This window comes from Sciurus carolinensis, chromosome 9 (genome assembly GCF_902686445.1).
Source record: "Sciurus carolinensis chromosome 9, mSciCar1.2, whole genome shotgun sequence".
NCBI classification, from domain to species: Eukaryota; Metazoa; Chordata; class Mammalia; order Rodentia; family Sciuridae; genus Sciurus; species Sciurus carolinensis.
Window position 1 is genome coordinate 115,366,730 of NC_062221.1, and position 20,099 is coordinate 115,386,828.

Below are 20,099 nucleotides of genomic sequence, written 5' to 3' on the forward strand. Positions count from 1 at the left end.
TATTTATACTTATTATATTATATAATATTATATATTATGTGCCTTGTTTCTTAACCTATAGAAAGGAGTCATAGATGCCTCTCTAAATAATTGCAGTGGATATTAGAAATGGTACATATGGAGTGTCCAGGAGAGTATCTGGCACATAATTGGTACTTATTTATTTGTTCGTTCATTCATTCATTTTTACAAGGCCTGTATATTTCATGGCAGAAATAGGATGTGAACCCAGGCTTTGAGGGTATAAATTCAGAATTTGTTCCAGGAGACCATTAAATCTTTAATTGATCCTCATACTACGTGCTTTATTGTGTCCAAGGTATCAGATGTTTAAACTACTTTTTGTGTCTTTTCTTGTCTTGATCTCTTCCCAAACTGTAGTGGTTAGAGTCATCTTTCTCTACTTCCAGAGAAGTCTTCCTTTTGACCTTGTGTTTTGATGGTGTTACTAATTTTCTCAGAAAAGCAACATATTTAAAACTTTTCACCAACTATAATCTGGCTAACTACTTCCAAAATTCATCTGCTACTGTCTACTGTCCCAACTTAGAAGGTCGACTTTTTATCCTACCTTCATTTTGGCTCATGATTTCACTTGCCTCCAGATGGAGATCTCCTTACCTCTCCGTTGTTTTTTTTTTTTTTTTCTTCCCTGTGAGGTAGGGGTGGGGAGCAGGGTCTTGCTATGTAACATAGGTAAGCACCACCAAACCTTCAAGTTTTCATCCATTTTTCAGAGGTGTGAAGTCATTTGTCTACCTTCCAACATGGCGTGTTGAAATAGCTCCCTGAATCTTTGAATTTTGAGCACAATCTTTTCCTTCTTCTTATATGGCATCTACATAGAATGTCAAAATATAGATATCTGTATTTTTGGTGTAAGTGGGGGTGGGGGTGAGAGAATAATGGAGGAACTTTAGCTTACATAGAGGGAAATGAGAGGGAAGGGTGTATGAAAAATGGTGGAATGAGACAGACATCATTACCCTATGTACACGTTCACAAATGGTATGAATCTACATTGTGTACAATCATAGAAACAAAATCATGTACCCCATTTGTGTACAATAAATCAAAATGCAGTCTGTAAAAAAATTTTAAAAATTTTAAAAAAATATAGACATCTGTATTTTTAACTCATTCTCTCATTCTCCCTAGCTAGCCAGGGTCTTGAAAACAGGTAACTTCTTACTTATTTCCAGTCAGCTGCTCCAGTTAACATATAGACCTTATAGATCCTTTTGGATGGTACTTTGTAAATATTAATGGAACATAATTAAACTAAAAGTTTGAAGATTTTTTGATCCCTATGTTGCTAGACCTGTTTTGTAAACTATTTCAGTATTCCAAATAGTTTATATAAATTTATAATTCATATAAAGTTTATAATAAACTTAAAATTCATATAAATTAACTATCCAGAAAATGACCAAAAAAAGAAACTGATGAATAAAATATTTAAACTTTCAGAAAACAATGACAGCATTATTCATTTTCTTCACAAGCCAAGACAAATTCAGCAATACGATTAGGAGGTATTCAAGAGCATTTTGATTCTTGATGAGACATTGCATAATACCTCACAGTGACTCAAAGTCACCACAGTGCAGTGGTTAAAGCATTTTGCACTTGGAATCCAAGGCAATTCAAAAGGATTATTGATTTTTCCCTGTACTTATAAATGAGACTCACAGATTAGGAGTGAGAGCTACAGACACAACATAATGACCTTTCTACTTGACTTTTTTCCCCCTAAATAAACAGAATCACTTTTGTTGGTTAAGAGGACATTAAGGAGTCAATCATTGTGTGTGTGTGTGTGTGTGTGTGTGTGTGACTGCCTGTACCTTGAGAGACAAAATGAACAGCTACATTTCAAATTTCAAATTTTTCAGTGTTGTTCATTTAGCACTAGAAATCTCAGCATCTAATTGTGTGTTTCTTTCCTGCTCTGGTGTTGCAAAGTCCTGTGTGGATTTCATGCCTCAGCACTAATGTACAACTTCAGCTTGAAACAATAACTTGACTGAAGACATGGAACCTTGTTAGATGTTATTTTAGATAATGTCTTTAAAAACATACTATTTCCTATCACATTATCATAAGGAGAAATATCCTCAACTATGAAATGCTAAGGAAGTTCATATTATAACTGACCCCAAACAAAGGCTATGAGATTGATAAAGTCATTAAAAATCAGATTTTGTTTTATACCTGTCGTATCTCAACTCCATGGTTTAATTAGGGACTTTCTGGAAACAAGTTGAGGTTTGATGAATTTGCTGTTCTCTGGCATTGGTTCCTTTCTCGGGGATTTAAAATAACTATATTTTCTTCAACTATTAACTCTATTGGGGTATACTCCTTGAATCATCTTTATGTGATCTCAGAACTTTTCTTTCTTTCTTGAATATTTTGTCTGTTATCTATTATGGGCTTTAACACTAGAAAGTAACATGCTGCTGTATATTCATCCACAACTACTTCACTGCAAGCAGCAGGGGCACTTTAGTAGATACGTGCTCTGTCTCAATATGTTACCCCCATTGAAACAGGAGCTTTGAGATGGAACTCCATTCACTGCTTCTGCTGGAGAGTGGAGTCTGCACAAGCCGCAGGCCTCTGCAGCAGGGAAGTGTTCAATTGGAACAATGAACTCCACAGATCAGGATGTGTGCGTGTAACAGTAGGATTTATTGAAGAACCAAAACCTACCTCTTACAGTACAAGTGGGGACCTGATAAGCAGGTTTTCTCTACCCAAGAGTGCTAGTCTAGGGGTTTATATTGTGTTTGGTTCACTGTTATTTGTCCAAAGTTATGCTAATTAGAACTTGGAAGCATACTACTGCTATTGGTCAATTCTTGAGTCCCACTTTTCATTCAAGTCTGCCACACTTCCATTTCCTCCTGGAAGACCAGGAAGCAGGAGATTGAGGTCTTTGGATGGGTCTGCAGTGATGCTGGGAGTGCACTTCTGCAGTCGCTTCCCTGGGTAATGGTTCGGCTTTCCCTGGTTTGCTGCTGGCCCACTGTGCCTCAGTCCTACCAAGCCTGCATGGCAGACTCCACGTGGTCATGAACTGTGCTTGCCACCCTGTGCTCACCGCTCCATGCTCCAACCCACCTGGACTGCCACTCCACCACTCACTTCTCAGAAGGGAGTAGTAGGCCAGTTTGTTGTCTGCCAAGTCAGGGAGTCATATCACTACCCCACACACATACACACACACACAGACAGACACACACACACACACGCACACATGCACACAAGCATGCACACTCACTGGCAGTTGGTATTCCTGAAGTTTACCCAGTGAAGTACTCTTATCAGGTCAGTCTAACAAACACATCTCACATCTTTCATATACTATGTGAGTCATCCTTTTAAATACTGGTGTTAGAAAAATAATATTGACAATTAACCCAGTAATCATTATGTACTGAGCACAGAACTAAGTGATCTCTCTCTCTGTCTCTCTCTCTCTGTCTCTCTCTCTGTCTCTCTCTCTATATATATATTTTTTTCTTTCATTTCATCTTTACATCATCACTGTGATGTGTGTGTGTGTGTGTGTACCTCCAATTTCCATATAAACAAAACAAAGCTCAAAAGTTTAGTAACTTGTTAAAAGGCCACAGAGTTTGTAAGTACTAAAATGAGCATATTTTTATGATTCCAATGGTTGTTAAAACTGCTTCTACGAGTAAGTGCCTATCTAAGAGGTTGATGGTCATGGGTAAAATAGGAGGGATTCTTAAGAGTCTGGAAAGAGCCTTCAAAAGTCCAGGATCCCAGTTTCACATATAAGAAAACAGATTCAGGGAATTTTCAGACTTTTCCAAGCTTACACTCCTGGTGTGTTAGTTATCAGTTTGGAATGTCTGAGCTTCAAATCTGCACTTCATTGCCTGCTATTCAGTGTGGCAACAGATCTTGTGGATTCATTCATTAGGACTGCCATAATAAGTTACCACTGAATGGGTGCACCATACTATAGAAATTTATTTTCTCATGATTCTGGTGGCTAGAAGTTTGAGATCAAGGTTTCTACAGAGGTGGTTTCACTCCAAGGCCTCTCTTGGCTTGCAGTTGTCCATTTTCTCATTGTCTCTTCACATGACCTTTCCTCTGTGCATGATAGAACTCTAATCTCCTCTTTTTGTATGTACACCAGTCATCTTGGATTAGGGACCATCCTAATGACTCCATTTAATCTTAAATTACTCCTTTAAAGATCCTATCTCCAAATATAGTGCTATTCTGAGGTACTAGGAGTTGAGATTTCAACATGAATTTCAGAGGACACAATTTAGCCTCAATACCCTTTCCATACTGCTCCTGTGCAACTGGCATAGTATTAAGCTTTCCCAGTAGGAGGTGCTGGACCTACTCTGAAGAAGGCATATCTGTTCCTGGATTTGGTGGACTCTTCTGCATAGGCCCCTGCAGCATACTCAGCACAGCTTCTACAGTACCAAGATTCTGCAACCTGTGTGGCTTCTGCAGCACATCACTCTGGTGACATTCAGTAGTACCTGTCAGTTACCCATGGACAGCAGCTACCAGCTTCCTCTTTGTAGGCTTTATAATGAACAGCATGGCACCTACTGTGGACAGCTTCTCCACATCCCCCTTGGGTAGCTATACAGGTGTAGTGCCTCTCCTGGAAAGCTTCTTCCAGTGTCCCAGAAAAGGATTTACAAGGAAATGATACCAATATGGTATTTCCCTATGGAAAACTTTCCTAGACTCATCTAGAAATGTCTTGGGTAGGCTCAAAGGTTTAGTGAACATCTCTGCCATTCAATGAGCTATAGTGACACCTCTATCCAATAAAACCTAAATTTCAGTACCAGGGTTGGAGGAATCTTCCAGATATTTCCTTTCTTACATATTGTTTCTTACCTCATTTTGTAAGAGTGTTTTTAATCCCACAAGTCATAGTTTTCTTGTTACTCTCTTCTGTTAATAATTCCCTATGTTAATTGTCTTTTCCCCAAATTATCTTCAAATTCAAAATATCCATGTGGTTTCTTTCTCCCAGTTAGACCCTAACTGATCCCCATGGAAGGTGGCAAGCCGAGTACCCAGATAATCCTATAAGCAAATATAGGACATTATAAAAATTGAAAAGAAAAATGTAATACTGTCATGATTTGCAGAGGACAAGATCATCTATCTAAAAAGCACAAGAGAATGACCAGAAATAATGTCAGCAGCGAAGAATGCATTTCATACTTGCTGTCTTATACAAATAAGACAAAAAATAACATTCCTTATACTCCATGTAAATATAGAAAATGAAAAAAGAGCATTCTATTCTTCTCACAACAAATTTATGAAGAATCCAAGAATTAACCTAACCAAGAGTACATAAGATCATTACAAAATAGTTTTAAGTAATGTGGAATCACTAAATGAAGAGAAATATACATGTTTACAAATAAAATTAATCAAATTAAGGAAGTTAATTCTCCACAATTAAATTCTGTAACATTCCATTAAGGACCTAGGCATAATGCATCCACTAGATTTCCATAGTTCTGTAATACTAGGTATTAAAATCTTCTCACCAACTCCCCTTATTCCAATTCTATTCCTACCACCAACTTTCTGATTATATTTGTTTTCCATGTGATTTGCTTTTGGAGAAAATATACTGGACTATGAACTTCTTTTTCTGGTCCAATTTGTTCATTGTTAGTTTTTAAATTGACATTAAATTTTACATATTCATATATCTAAGACTGCTTCCCATTCTGAATTGTAATGACTAGATGCTGTTTTCTATCACTATGAATGCATAGATAGCTCTGTCTCCCTGATTACCTTTAAACTGTAGCAAATAGCATAATGCATATTTGTTTCATTGTAGTATACAGAAGATAAAAGCAAAAGATAGAGCAAAGAATACTAAATATCTTAACACTAATTCCATTACTATATGCCTCAAACGCAGGTAGAATTAGGTTTTACAGCACAATAAGAGTCATGCAGCTATTAAGTTAAAAAAAAAAAAGACTTCTATCATATGAATTTGTAATTTAGAATTACTATGACTATTGTGGAAAAACATGAGTACATTGCCTAGACCTCTGATGAGATATATTTCACTTTCCTGCCCCTTTGTACTGAACAATGAAGAAGTAAAAAAGTTCCAAAAGGCTTACCTACTTGAAGAAAATTGTCCATGCTGCATACATTTTTAATAGGCACACATTTCTCTAGCCCTCTACATTATTGCCTTCTTTAATCAATTTATTTTATTAAAAATATTTTTATAGTTCCACCCTTGGCTTTCTTTAATTTTGGCTTATAGGTACTGGTGGGGGTAGCTCAGTGGTAGAGCACTTGTCTAGCTGATACAAGGTCCTGGGTTTCATCCCTAGGACTGAAAAATAAATAATAAACCAAAAATCTTGCTTCCATAAAATCTTTAAGGTCATGTACTTATTAATGCTTTCCACATATTAGCCCATTTCATTTTTTGAAATTAAAAAAATATATATAAATAATATTAAGCATGCTTTTGGCACTTCTACATTTGGAAGCTAACAAGTGAAGTTCAAGATAACAAACTGCCAGAGACTGCAGGAAAAACAGATAGCAAACACTTAGTGTGCCAAAGCAAGTTGTTTGCCATCAGTCATATTGACATAATGTGCATACACTGAGAGAGGCATAGCAGTATCTTGCTAAACAATTCCAGGAAAAGGGATAAACGCTTAATAGAAAAATTAGGGGGGTATTTTTTAAGCTATTTAAAGACTGATTTAAAAATGACTTCTGAGTTTGAATTTCTGATTGGCATTGATCCATTTGCCCTCAGATTTTCTATCACACTTAGAGAAAGAAGTATGGACATGCAATTTAGTGAGTGGGGATAACCAGGCAGGCTTGTGCTTCTCTTTTGTGACCTATGAGATAAACCTTGATTAATACAAAGATAGCAGATGGATAATTGGCACATGTTCACATAAGTAAAAATGCAATTTTCATCCTCAAGAAATTTTGCAAAAAAATTTGAAAGTTTTAATTAACAAAATCTGAGCACATTGTCTTTCTCCTCTTTGTCAAAAAAATCTTCGTGTATTGGCCAACTTAAAAGAGTTCTTGTAAATAAGAAAAAGATGAAAGTTATACAAATAATGGCAAAACTGTCTTACATCCTATTCTGAGGTAAAAAATACTCATCTCAAAAGTCCAGTTTGATAGTGGTTGATGGTCTTGATATTATTATAGAACATGCTTGGTGACCTGGGGGTATCCCAGAGGACCATCTGTATCATTAGATGAATAAAACATATTCAATCAGCAATTAGTCACTGTATTATGGCATACAAGCTTAGGGTGAACAAGTATAGACATCTAGAAGTTGTGTCATATCACAATAAAATAAAATTTAATCAGAAAATAATGAATGTTATATGACAGAAATTTTCTTAATTTTCAGGCAGATGATCAGATTGTTAACATTCTCAAATGACCAATGTAAAACCAAATAACTAAAACTCTGTCTAGATGTGTCATGCATTGTAATGATGAAAATTGAATTCACCTCATTTTTCATTTAATTTTTTTTAACTTACTAAGAAGATATGACTTCATCCTCTCCCCTTTCCTATTCCCTTGTTCAGAAAATATAATTTATATGAAATAAATTCAAGACTGAATATTTCTGGTTACTGTGTACAAGAAAATCAGCTTTTATCAAATATTTTTACTTCTGTTACAAATATGGACATTTTTAGGCAAGTAATTTGCAAAATATCCCATCAACATGACTGAGCACCTTTGGTTCCCTCTGAACCTTCTTCTTTTAGGAGTTTCCCATAGCTGTATGATATGAAATCCTCAAGTCTGGTCACAGCATCTTTGTAGTAGCTCTCCTTTAAAGTCAGGATCTTTACTGACAATAGTAGAATCCAAAGCATATAACTGTCATACTTGAAAGTAGACTTTTGTGTCTATCTTAATGATTTTTTATACAACTGACGATAAACAAGATAATCACTGTTTTACAATACATTGCTACACAGAGTATTTAAAACTGATTTATAACCAAAGAAGTCAGCTAAAGATTAAAAGAGGTGTTCATTGGTGAACTCAGAGAATAAACTCTAAGTAGAATTCTTTTGTTCTTTCCTTAAAACTGCCACCACCTGCTATAATTTCCCGTCTCTGAAAAAACACCAGCATCCACACTTGCACACACACATCTACACACACAAAAGTTATATTAATTCCATTTTTACTGGTCCTGAAATTGTTTTCATTTAAAATCTATGATATGTTGTACAATTACATGATGTGCCCTTTTTTCTACCTTGGTTTTCTTCCATATTACTTCAGAGTGAAATATTTACAACATTCTGACCAAGATTTAAAAAAAATAAAATAAAACAAAAACAAGAAACTTGATCTTCCTGAAAATCAATTCCATATTATGGAGAATTGAGAAAAAACTGGTCATATTTAACAAGACCAAATTTATTACAATCTATTTTTTTCCCCTTTGCAAATCACTATTCAGTAGAAAAGGAAATTTGTAATCCTCAGAACTCTGCAAACACAGATCAAAATATCAGCTAAAATAAATCTCTAAAAATAGTCTTATTATTTTATAATTAGTATGCTATCTTTTGAAAATTACTTAAGCACCACAGAAATTAATTTTGTGTATTAAAAATTATTTTACCCTTCTCTAATGATTGTACTCTAATGGGCCATTTCCTTTCATGATATGAAATATATGAAGTAGGAAGATTGTATTTTTTAGGGTAAGATAGGCAGAAGCAATAAATAGACTCCAAATTTCAGCAGCTTAGTCCACTTGAAGCCTATTTCTCAGTCACAGTGATACTGTTACCTTGATGAGTTCTGCTTCCTCAGATGTTGAAGTATAACACCAGAGAAGAACACTGAGGCAAGTGTAGAGTAGAAAAGTAAGAAGCTTTATTAAAAAGTGTAGAACAGACTTCTCCCGCCTGGAAGAAGGGGACCCAAAGGTGGAATTCCTGGGATGAGCAAATCTTGCCCTTTTTATGGGTTTTGTTTTCCTGTTCCTTCCCTCTTATCTCTTTCTTTCCTGCCTAAGTGACTATGCCCAGGAGATGCAGGTGAGATGGCAAACAGGTGAGAAACAGATGGGCAGAGGGAAGGACCAAATGGAGTGATTTAGGCAGATAAGGGTCCAGGGGACATTAATTAGCAAATTCTTGCTGCAGCCTTTTTGAAAGAATGGTAAGGGCAGGTAAATTTGATAATCAATGGGTTCCAGAGGTCTTTGACATTCCAGTCTCCCAGGGATGGTCTCCAACTTTCTAGATGCATATGGCCTCCATTTTCTCAATTTGACCCAATTCCCTATTCTATACTAACTACCTGTTCTCAATTTTGGCTTCAACAGGTACGTACTCCTGCTTGAGGGAGACTAGTCATGCTGTAGTTTAGGAAGTTGGATTTTCTCCACACTGACTTTGCTGTGCCCTAAGAGCTTCAGCATCATCACTTAATTCTAGGTAGACAAGAAAAGCACTATTTCTTCTTTAAATTTACCTGGAAATTGAACAGTTAACTTCCCTCACACTCCAGAACCATCTACGAAGTCCCACCTAGGTTCAAGGAAAGCTGAAAAATAAAACTGCTGTAGGAACAGTCATGACTTGTTACCATTAGAGTTTGCATCAATTTTGATGGATGGTTAGTCACCTTTGCCACCAGCATATTCTAAAAAGCACAAAAACATTTAACCAAGAAATACAATTTGGGGTCAAGAAAGAAAAACAATTATCATTAAAAACCTCTGGGGAAAAATATATATCCGTATAACACAGTTATCTTGGTTTGGCATTTCTTAATTTTTTTTTTTTTTGAAATTACTACTTTGTTCAATAAGGACATCAATGTGTTTATTTTAGTGTTTGATCAAACAAAACTATTGCAGAAACATTTGTAGTGATGCAATGAGACCCTGATTCATTCAGTTCCCTAATCATGACTTCAAGAACACATCAACAGATGTAGATGTATGTTTGTTTTTTGCTCTTTTATTTTGACATGAAATGTGATTAGATGTTATGACCCTATGACTGACATTAAAAATATTAAGATGGAAAATCAAGGGATTTCTCACAAGTTTTTCTATTTTTAGAAATAAGTAATTTCAATATCTTTATCTCTATCTGCAACAGTGCATTCAAATTCCAGATTTATTTCGGTTGATTAATTAAATTCTGTAGCAGTGTAACACACAGTTGACTCAAAATTAATAAATCTAAAACTAATGCATCTTCTTCCACTTGGAATTCAAAACTTGCTGGTCTTTAAATATCTTTGTGAAATGATATGCTCATTCATTAATTAAATAGAATTACACCTGCTGCTCATGTGAGAGGTGTCAGCTCCTTGTCAATACACTCTAAAGGAAGGGCACTTTGGGAAAACAGACACAGTGCAATGGCCAATAGCAAGCCATCCCAATCAAGATAGTCCTTCAGGCGTGTAATTACTAAACAGGCAAAGAAGATCACCAAACACTTAAAGAGATTTAACAGGTAGAGGAAGATGAAAGATGAATAAATCAAACTGATCCTAAATGTAATGAACAATAATTTCAGAGATTGTTTTTTTTTAAATCTAAGCACATATCAAGAGAACATTGACGTCATGAAAAGAGACTGCTGAAGTCATAAAAAACTGTGAAAACAAAGATCATAAAATTTAAAAATATACTTTCATTAAATCATTAAATTAATGTCTCTATGAAAATATTATTAGTAGTATTTCCAGATAAAATACAGAACACCCAACTGGATTTGAGTTTCGGATGAATAATATGTTTGTTGTTGTTGTTGCTTAGTTTAAGTATGTCTCAAATATTGTGTGGGATATACTTACATAAAAGGTCACTTGATGTTTCTCTAAACTTCAGATATGAATAGGGATCCTGTATTTTTTACTTGCTAAACATGCTGGCCTTACGTGCTAGGCACTTCAGGAGCCAAAAGTAGATATACACAGAAAAGATCACAAAGAAACTATAAAATAATTTTTTGTGACTTTACTGTTTAAAAACATAATTTTCAGATCAAAAGCTAAATTACTGAATATAAAAATGACATAGTCAAAGGTTTAAGTAGGAATATAAATGACAGAGTCAGGGAATTCTCTTATAAATTATATCAAAAAAGATAGGAAAATCACAAAGAAAAAATTCAAGGTTACATGGAGAGTAGAACTAAAAATCTAACATCCATTCAGTAGTTCTGGATATAGAAACAAAGATAACAGAGAAAAGGGCTTTTAGAATAATACATTTTCATTTTACTTGATGGAAAGTTAATAAATATTGTTTAAATTGGGAATTCCTAAATAAAAGCATAAATGTATTTTTAAGGTGTTATGGAAAATTGATGGACAAATTCATAATAATAATTTAACCATCAAATTGAAAGAGAAAAGGAAAGGGAGAAGAAAAATATACCCAAATATGCGCTGTTTCATATGGGGAGAAAATCATGACTCAAGGTAAAGGCAGGAATTATTTAACCCTGTAGTGGTTATGTTTAGCCTAGTTTTCCAAAAGCAGAATTTCAGACTGTACTTGCAGGTAGTTTACTTAGAAAGTGATCCCAGGAACTGGAAATGAGAAAAACACTGAATGAAACAGAAGGATTTAAAGCAAATATAAATATGAGTTGTTGACTGCCAAAACAGGTGACAAAAACTCAATTCTAAAATGTTTTCTGAGGAGCATTAGGAAAACTCTTTTGCATTCATCTCCCAGGAAATAAAATAGGAAAGCATTTATTCATTCACACCATGCCCCATTAGTCAAAGCGTACAACATGCTCTAATAAATTGCTAATTAAGAATATTGTTTATTTTTGACATGCCAGGCCATATTCCTTCATATTTTCCCAGATACATTCTAGAGAAGGCCTCTCCAAAGACTTTCCATTTCCATACTAATAAAGATTGTATAACTTCTTCTGAGAGCCCTAAAATGATGTATCCTTTTCATATATTTCACAGAAAAATACATTTGTACCACCTGCTTATAATGAATGTTGTTCTCGCTTCTCTCACTAGGTTACAAAGGCTGATCTCCTCTAAAGATTGTTATTATCTTGTATTTATCACACATCACAATGTTAACATCAAATGTTAACATCTAAAGTCTAGCGCTTTATCAAGGTCAGTTTCTAATTGTAATGGCAAGTTTAGACTCATCTTGAGACTAAACTATTTTGTTTTTCATGTATTGAACTTAAATTATTTTCTTTCCTCCATATATTTGTGTAGATGCATGATTTTTATTTCAGGAACCACACAATTAAATTTTCTTTAATACTTATGTAAATTTACTTTAATTGATATTTTTATCCACTTGTTAATGTACATTGTTCATAGAACTCTTTGTAATTCCTGTAATGTTGGTGTTTAGAATTCCTTTCACTAGCATCGTTTATTGTATTTGGTAGCAATACAACAGAAATTTGGTCATATCTATATAGTACCTAAAATGCATTTGCATTAAAATATTTGGAATCTGATTTTATAAATCTTTTTCAATACTCAAAGAAAATCATTGAAATCTCAACAAAGCTTCCACTATTCCAGAGGGAGTAAATTTCTACTTTACAAGCTAGAGCTATCTGAATCAAAGTAATTTTCTATATTATGTCCCTTTATAAGTAATTACATTATTTTTACTCTGTTCTGCCAATATTAGAGAAAATACTTGAACTCTGCTGACTTAACATTACTCTAGGCATGAAACAAGAGAAAATGTGATCATAATATTGGCAGCTCTGTTTAAAACCCCCTTCAAAGAAGTTTGTATCAGGTCTTATACTGTCTGAAAGGAGATTTTTATAAATTACTTTGAATTATATGATACCTTTCTTCTCCCAAGGAGCTTATTCTGGTAGTATTCATTCTGTGACATTTCAAATAATTGATCTGTTTTGGTGTGCATGTCTGGAAGCCCCAAGGACTTGGCCATGATTTTCCCAGACCTAATAAGTAAAATTAACTTGAGGCAAAAACCAATGAAGGTAAGCTAATACAATCAAGTAGGAAACACCAAGACATTGCGTGTCATCCGTTGCTCATCTCATGAAATGTTTTTTCTGTGTGCTGCAAAAATATTGAAGATATATAAGTTATTGAATTTTCTATTTCTAGTTCTGACCCTATGCTGACTCAGTAACTGACCATGGTTAAGGAGTCACTAAACATTTTGCAGCTGCAACACATTTATTTAGTAGAAATTCTGTTATTGGTCAGCTGTGTTCTAACAGCACTACCTGCCAGATATTACAGTGATGGATGAGATCACACTGTAAATAAATTAAAATTCCTTGGAGGATGAAAAGTAGCAAATCATAGCTCACATCTTCCTCAGTGAACAAGAGACCTCCCACAGCAGCTCCACTCAGGTCCCACCCTAATGTTACTTGACCCATGAAAATTCCTTGGATTCTCCAATAAAACTTTGCCTCAAGAGAACTTTGCAATATTGCCTGAGTTCAGGCACCAATGATCAAAGATCATAGCTAATATAATAACAGATTGAAACAAAAACTACAGAAAATGAGGCTAACATCCCTAATAACACTTTCTTGAATTTACAACTATTTCCTTTTCTCTGCCTTGAATGTGACTATAAACTGCAGTCATATTTAGTTCAATTAGACTTGTATGAAACACCAAAATTTAAAAAAAAAATGGAACAAGCACATATTGTAAGTCACCTTTTATATTGTTTCAGTCTATCTTCAATAAAGATATTTTGTTTTGTTTTATCTGTTTGCTGAAATTCATTGTATTTCTTAGGAATATTTTTCTCAGCATTATTGTTTGCTTACACTGTCAGTATGTCAGAGAAGAAAAGAGTAAAGAAATATGGTACACATGTGAACAAGTATTTTGAATAATTGTAACTTAGTCCCATCCCAAATGAAATGTAATTAATATATTAGCAATAAATGCTATCTACCATTCTTGGTAACGTCTCAGCATGAATAAAAACCAGAATTCAACTAATATCTAATGTTTCGTGTGTGTGTCTGTATTCAACATGGCCCATTCGCTCATATTTTTCCATTAGTGAGCTCCATAAGGCTTTGCCCTAAGCCAATAGCTAAGCTTTGATCTCACATTTCTAATAGATCCCTGCCAGTAGAGGCAATAGGTCCAAGGTTGCCTGCCAGTTCACTGCAGCCCTTACCTCTTTTTCTAATTTTTCTCATGTTCTCAGGATCCCATTTGCCAAAATGAGGTCTGTCTGTATATTCACAGCTCCTTGTGCCTTAACTGGTTTCCAAAAAAAAGGAAATATCTCCTGCACTAAAGCTTTGTGCAAATGTGGAGATTTGAAAGGAACATAGATCGGATTCACCACAAGAATTTTTTGCAATGTCCAGTTATGAAGATAAAGATTATGTAAGACTTTTCAAATTATTCTGTTAACTAATTTATTTTCTAACAATCTTGATGATAGTCTTATATCTTAATAGATATGACATTAATGATTATGGATTTTAAAGAGGAATGATTATTCTACTTGTGTACTTTTCTCTAGTGACTCCAAATCCACAGATATAGACACGGATTTGAATTTAACCTAGGTTATTGTCTCCTCAAACTGGTGAGATATGGCAAAAGACTTAGAGGAGCTGAAGGTGTATATATAATAGCATTTAAAATGATTGGTCAGGGGTTGGGGGTGTAACTCAGTAATGCAGCACTTGTTTCACATGCAAGACCTTGGGTTTGGTCCCTAGCCCTACAAAAACAACCTTTTGAAATTAGGACCTACTGAAGCAACTTGCCATTATCTCTAGTTTAAGAGCGCACTTAAGGAAAAAAACAATAACAAAAAACTGCTTTTTACTTCTGCCTCCAGGCATTATAGAATACAACTAAAAAGAACAGCTAAATGTAAAAATCAATGATGCTCCAATATTGGACAATAGGTAGTACAGGACAATAACCTCTGAGAGAAGGAAAAAAAAAAAAAAAAAAAAAACAAGGTGAGCCCTAAGATTGCCCTATTTTGTTGCCCAAGGGAGCTTCCAGTCGAGGAAAATAAATCTAAAAAGACAGCCTACAAGTGTTCCTGAGTTGAAAAGCTGGAGAGTTCAGGGAGACCAAGGCAACTAGAATTCTCCGGAAAGATGACTGGAAAGGGATAGCTATCCAAAGAGAGACCCAGGGTTCGGTAGAGGCTTCCCCCTTGAACCTTCACTGTGAGCATGAGCATGGCCAACACAGGCAGAGGAAACTCCCTATCATGTGGGGCATCAGGTAGCATCCTCGGAGGACACTGCTTTGTTTCCCAGCAAAGCACAAAGCACTGGGAAGCAGCGCTCTGAAAGGGTCACTTTGTTCCATTAATTTATTGCTTTCCAAAATAAAGTCCAAAAAAATGCTAAAAGTAATTCAAATACCTTAGTGTACCACATTTAAAATTCACAATGTGACATTCAATTAAAAAAAAAAATACCAGGCAGGCAAAAAGCAGGAGAAAAGATGAATTAGCACAAACAGACACAGAAATGACACAAGTGACAGCACTGGTAGATAAGGAGGTTAAAACAATTATTAGAAATATGTTCCACATGTCCAGGAAAGTAGATGAAAGCAAGCAAATTCCTAAAGAAAAAAGTAAAACAAAACACATTCTTTTAGAACACACTTGGAACATTTATCAAATTAGACCATGTGATAAGGCATTTAAGTTTAACAAATGTAAAAGGCTTTAAAATGGGCAAGTAGATTATTGTCTAACCACAATTAAATTCAATTAGAAATCAATAACAGAAAAAATATGAAAAATCCATATTTTGAAACAAACCATTAATGTTTATTAATGATTGATGGGTCAAAGAAATAATCATAGAGATGAATGGAAAACATATAAACTACAGAAAAACAAAGAATTGTTAAGTCAGAATGCAACAAAAGCAGTTTTTAGAGGGATAGCTATATATTTAAGTGTGTATAGAAGGAAGGCAGAAGGGTCTAAAAGGTATGTACTATGCTTCCACAATAAGAACTAAAAAAAAGAAAAGAAAAGAAAAGAAAGAACAGTACATTATATTTCAATGTAAGCAGAAGAAAATATTAATGAAAAATGAATAATGTAATCAAAGAATAAATATACATCTAAACAGGTGCACATATACACACAATACACATACAAAGAGAGAGAAATCAATTTTTAAAAAATCAGTTTCTTTGAGATAATCAATAATATTAATAATTACCAGAACGTCAGCCAAAAATAAGGAAAAAATGCATGTCAACGTATCATAAATGAGAGAGGAAACTTATTACAAATGCTATAGACAGTATAATAGAAAAATATTGAGAGTATTATGAACAATTGCATAGCAATGATTTCAACAGCTTAAATGAACAAAACTTAAAAAGAAATTATTAAATTTCATTCAGAAAGAAATGCATAAACTCAATAGCTCCATATCTACTTTAAAAATTGAATTGTCCTTAACGAGATTCCCAAGATGTAAAACCACTGGGGAGAGAGAAGATGGCAGATTAGAGGAAGAATTCATTCCTAGCAGCTCCTCAGCACCAGGCCTAAGAAGCAGGAAATTTGCTTAAGGAACTCACTGAAACTCAATACTGGACAGTAAAAGACACCACCTATACACAAGAAGACAGAAACTTTGAGCATAATATAAGAAATAATAGGTTACAGATGCATGGTTGCTGATGGGAGGGGAAATGCAGGCAGAGAGAGAGAAAAGCATGAAAAAAAAGCAAAAAAAAAAAAAAAAAAATCTAATGACTGACTTGGGAGAACTGTGGGATAGAAAGGGAGTCTGGTCTTAATGAACCCAGAGTCAGTGGGGGAAGTTGTTGAGTGAAAAGCAACCAAAATCACTCAGCACATGGATGAATAGTTTGGTGGGAACTGAGTTGCTGGTGTGGGAGCCACTTACAAGTTCTTCATGTCCATGAGAAGAGGCCAGAGATCAGGAACTCATAATGAAGTTGCCAGTGAACACTGCAGTCATCTACTGTAGGTCCCAAAGTGTGTCTTAACCAGAGTGATTGAAACAGGTGCAACAAGAATTGCACCTAAAGCAATTCAGGGTTGTGGTACTAAGGAGAGAGAGTTCCTTCTGTTGCTGGCACCACATAAGAGCTACTGGGAAGACGCCAATGCTAGTCAGACAGTAGCATCTGCACTCCAGAATGTGCAAATGAATGTGCCACCTGTGACCTTACACCCTAAAGGTGGAATTTATAGGAAACCCCTTGTTTTAGTCAAATTTTTCACCGCTGTGGTCAAAAGACCTTACAAGAACAATTAAAAGAGGGAAAGTTTATTTGAGGCTCATGGTTTCCGAGATCTCAGTTCATAGCCGACTCCATTCCTTAGGGCTCCAGGTGAGGTTGAACATCATGGTGGAAGAGTTTGGTGGACAAAAGAGACTCAGGATATCACACCAGGGAGCAGAGAGAGACTCCATTCACCAGGGACAAACTATACACCCCAAAGTTGATATCGCCAGTTATCAGTGACAAGGAGTTCAGTTTCCCCAGATGTTGAACTCTAAACACCAGAGAAACTCCAAGGCAAGCTTAGAAAGCAAGTTTCACTTAAAGAATAGAAACAGACTTATCCACAGAAATGGGGACTCACAGTTGGTATCCAAAGAAGTGGGAGTATCCCAACCCTTTTATAAATTTTAGACTCTCTTTGTTCTCCTGCCTCTTCTCCCCTTTCCTTTCCCCATCCTTCATAGATGACCAAATGGTGGGCCAAAAGATGGAGTGATCAAGGAAGGTAGCAGCCTGGGATGCATTAAAACAGCTCCTGCAACTCCCTGCAGGGAGTAACAATTCCTGGGGCAGATTACCTTAGCAATAGGTTGGAGCAGGAGGGAGAAGGGCTTTGGAAAGAGGAGGGGGAATGGGCAGCATTTAATTTGTTTTCCTTTCCAACCACCTCCCACCTTCTCTATTGGATCCAATTATTTATTATCTATATTGACTGTCATCTTTTTCTAACTTCAAAGTCATGACCCAATAACCTAGCTCCTTCAGTTGCACCCCACCTGTCTACAGTTACCACCCAGTTAATTCCTATCAGAGGATTAATTTGCTGATAGGATTAAGGCTTTCATAATCCAATCATTCAGTTCTAAACCTCTTGCATTGTCTCACACATGAACTTTTGGGGGATGCCTATATTTAAACCATAACACCCTGAACCCAGAAAACCAGCAGAGTTCAACATCTTACCAGCAACAGGGGCTATGAAACAAAATTCAAATACCCACCAACAGAGTTTCCAAGGTCAGCCAAGACTAAATCTCAACTACTAGAACTTCCAATTTAGAACTCTGTAGCATCCCTGTTATGGTTTAGATAGCAAGTGTCCACCAAAACTTCATGTGCAAGACAATACAAAAAGTTTAAAGGTGAAGTGATTGACTTATGAGAACCTACACTTCATCATCCCTCACAGGGATTAAGTGGTTGGTAACTGAGGGCAGGTAGGGCGTGGTTGAAGGAGGAGGGTCATTGGTGGCATGCTCATGATAATCATGTCCTGAGTCCCTTTCCTCCACCACTTTCTTGCCATGACATCCTGCCCTAAGTCAGACCCTGAGGAATGGAGTCAATCATCTATGGCCTGAAACCTCTGAAACTGTGAGCACCAATAAACTTTTTCTCCTCTAAAATTATTCTTGTCAGGTCTTTTGGGCATAGCAGTGTAAAAGCTGACTAAAACAATTCCAACACAGGAGTACACAATTTTTCAGAGTTCACCAGTTTATCCCATCCTATACTGGCAGACAGGAAACTGAGAGCTAATCAGCTTTGGCTTCTAGCCACAACAAATGGCAGCTAGATGGAGAACACAAAGAATTGGATATAACAATACCCAGCCCTTAATCCAAGGGTTACAAAGTCCAAAAATAAATGCAAAGAATGAAAATCCATCCTTGCTAATAGTTTTGACCACCTCAAGAGAAACAAACCCTTTATTTCCCATTAATAATTTTTTATCAGTCCCTCATGTTCAACCTTCATTCTTTCTAATATTTTAATATTAATATTGAGAAAATTTTTTGAATTTCATTTGATTATATTATATTACTTTTTATCATTCAATGAGATTGTGTGTGTGTGTGTTTTCATTGCACAAAACCATGTATATATGCAACATATATATATATATAATTTTGCTTTCATTTTAATTGCTTTATTGACCCATTTGCTGTCGTTTTATTTAGGCTTGGTTTGACTTAGGTGGGGTAAATTTATAAAATTATATGTGGGTTTGAGTTTGTTTTGATCTTATACTAATTTGTTAGTCCATACCTTAGTTTTTTTTTTCCCTATTATTGCCCCTTCTTCACTCTCTTCACCCACTAATAGCCAATTCTTTTCCTTTTCCTCTCCTTCCATCTTTATTACTTTTAGTTATTTTTTACTCCTCCTTTATAGGTGCCATCTGCTACCTATCTCCAGCTTCTCCTCTTTTCACTTTTTAAATATTTCAAACTTTCTCTTGTTTTCCTGTCATGTTTTTTCTTCACTTAAGAAACTGCAATCCCACTACCTGATCGAATTACAGTTTATGTAATTCCTATCCAATTCATGTTGCAATTATGAATACAGTGGATGGCATAATACACACATTGTTTAATGCTTGATCTAGTTCCTATACAGATGGCAAACAGTGTTATATATGTCGAAGTGGACTTTGAACATTTATCTTCATTTATCTTAAGACTATATATCTGTTGCTGACATTAATGCTATTTCCAGCTTCCTGCTTCCTCTAAGATGTGCTGGAAAGTGATTAGGACATCTCAAGTTCACAGAGTAGAGATTTTGCAGCTGAACAACATTCACAACAAGTAATAGCAAATTCAGACTCCCACACACAATCTAGCCCACCTGAGCCTCAATAATACATCAACACAAAGAATAGGGGAGATAAAAACCCCAAACCAACAACCAGGACCCAAGTAGGAGGAGACCTAAGGTTCTACTCCTGGACATCTACTTATATATCAAAAAGTTACAAAGGCAGGGAAAGT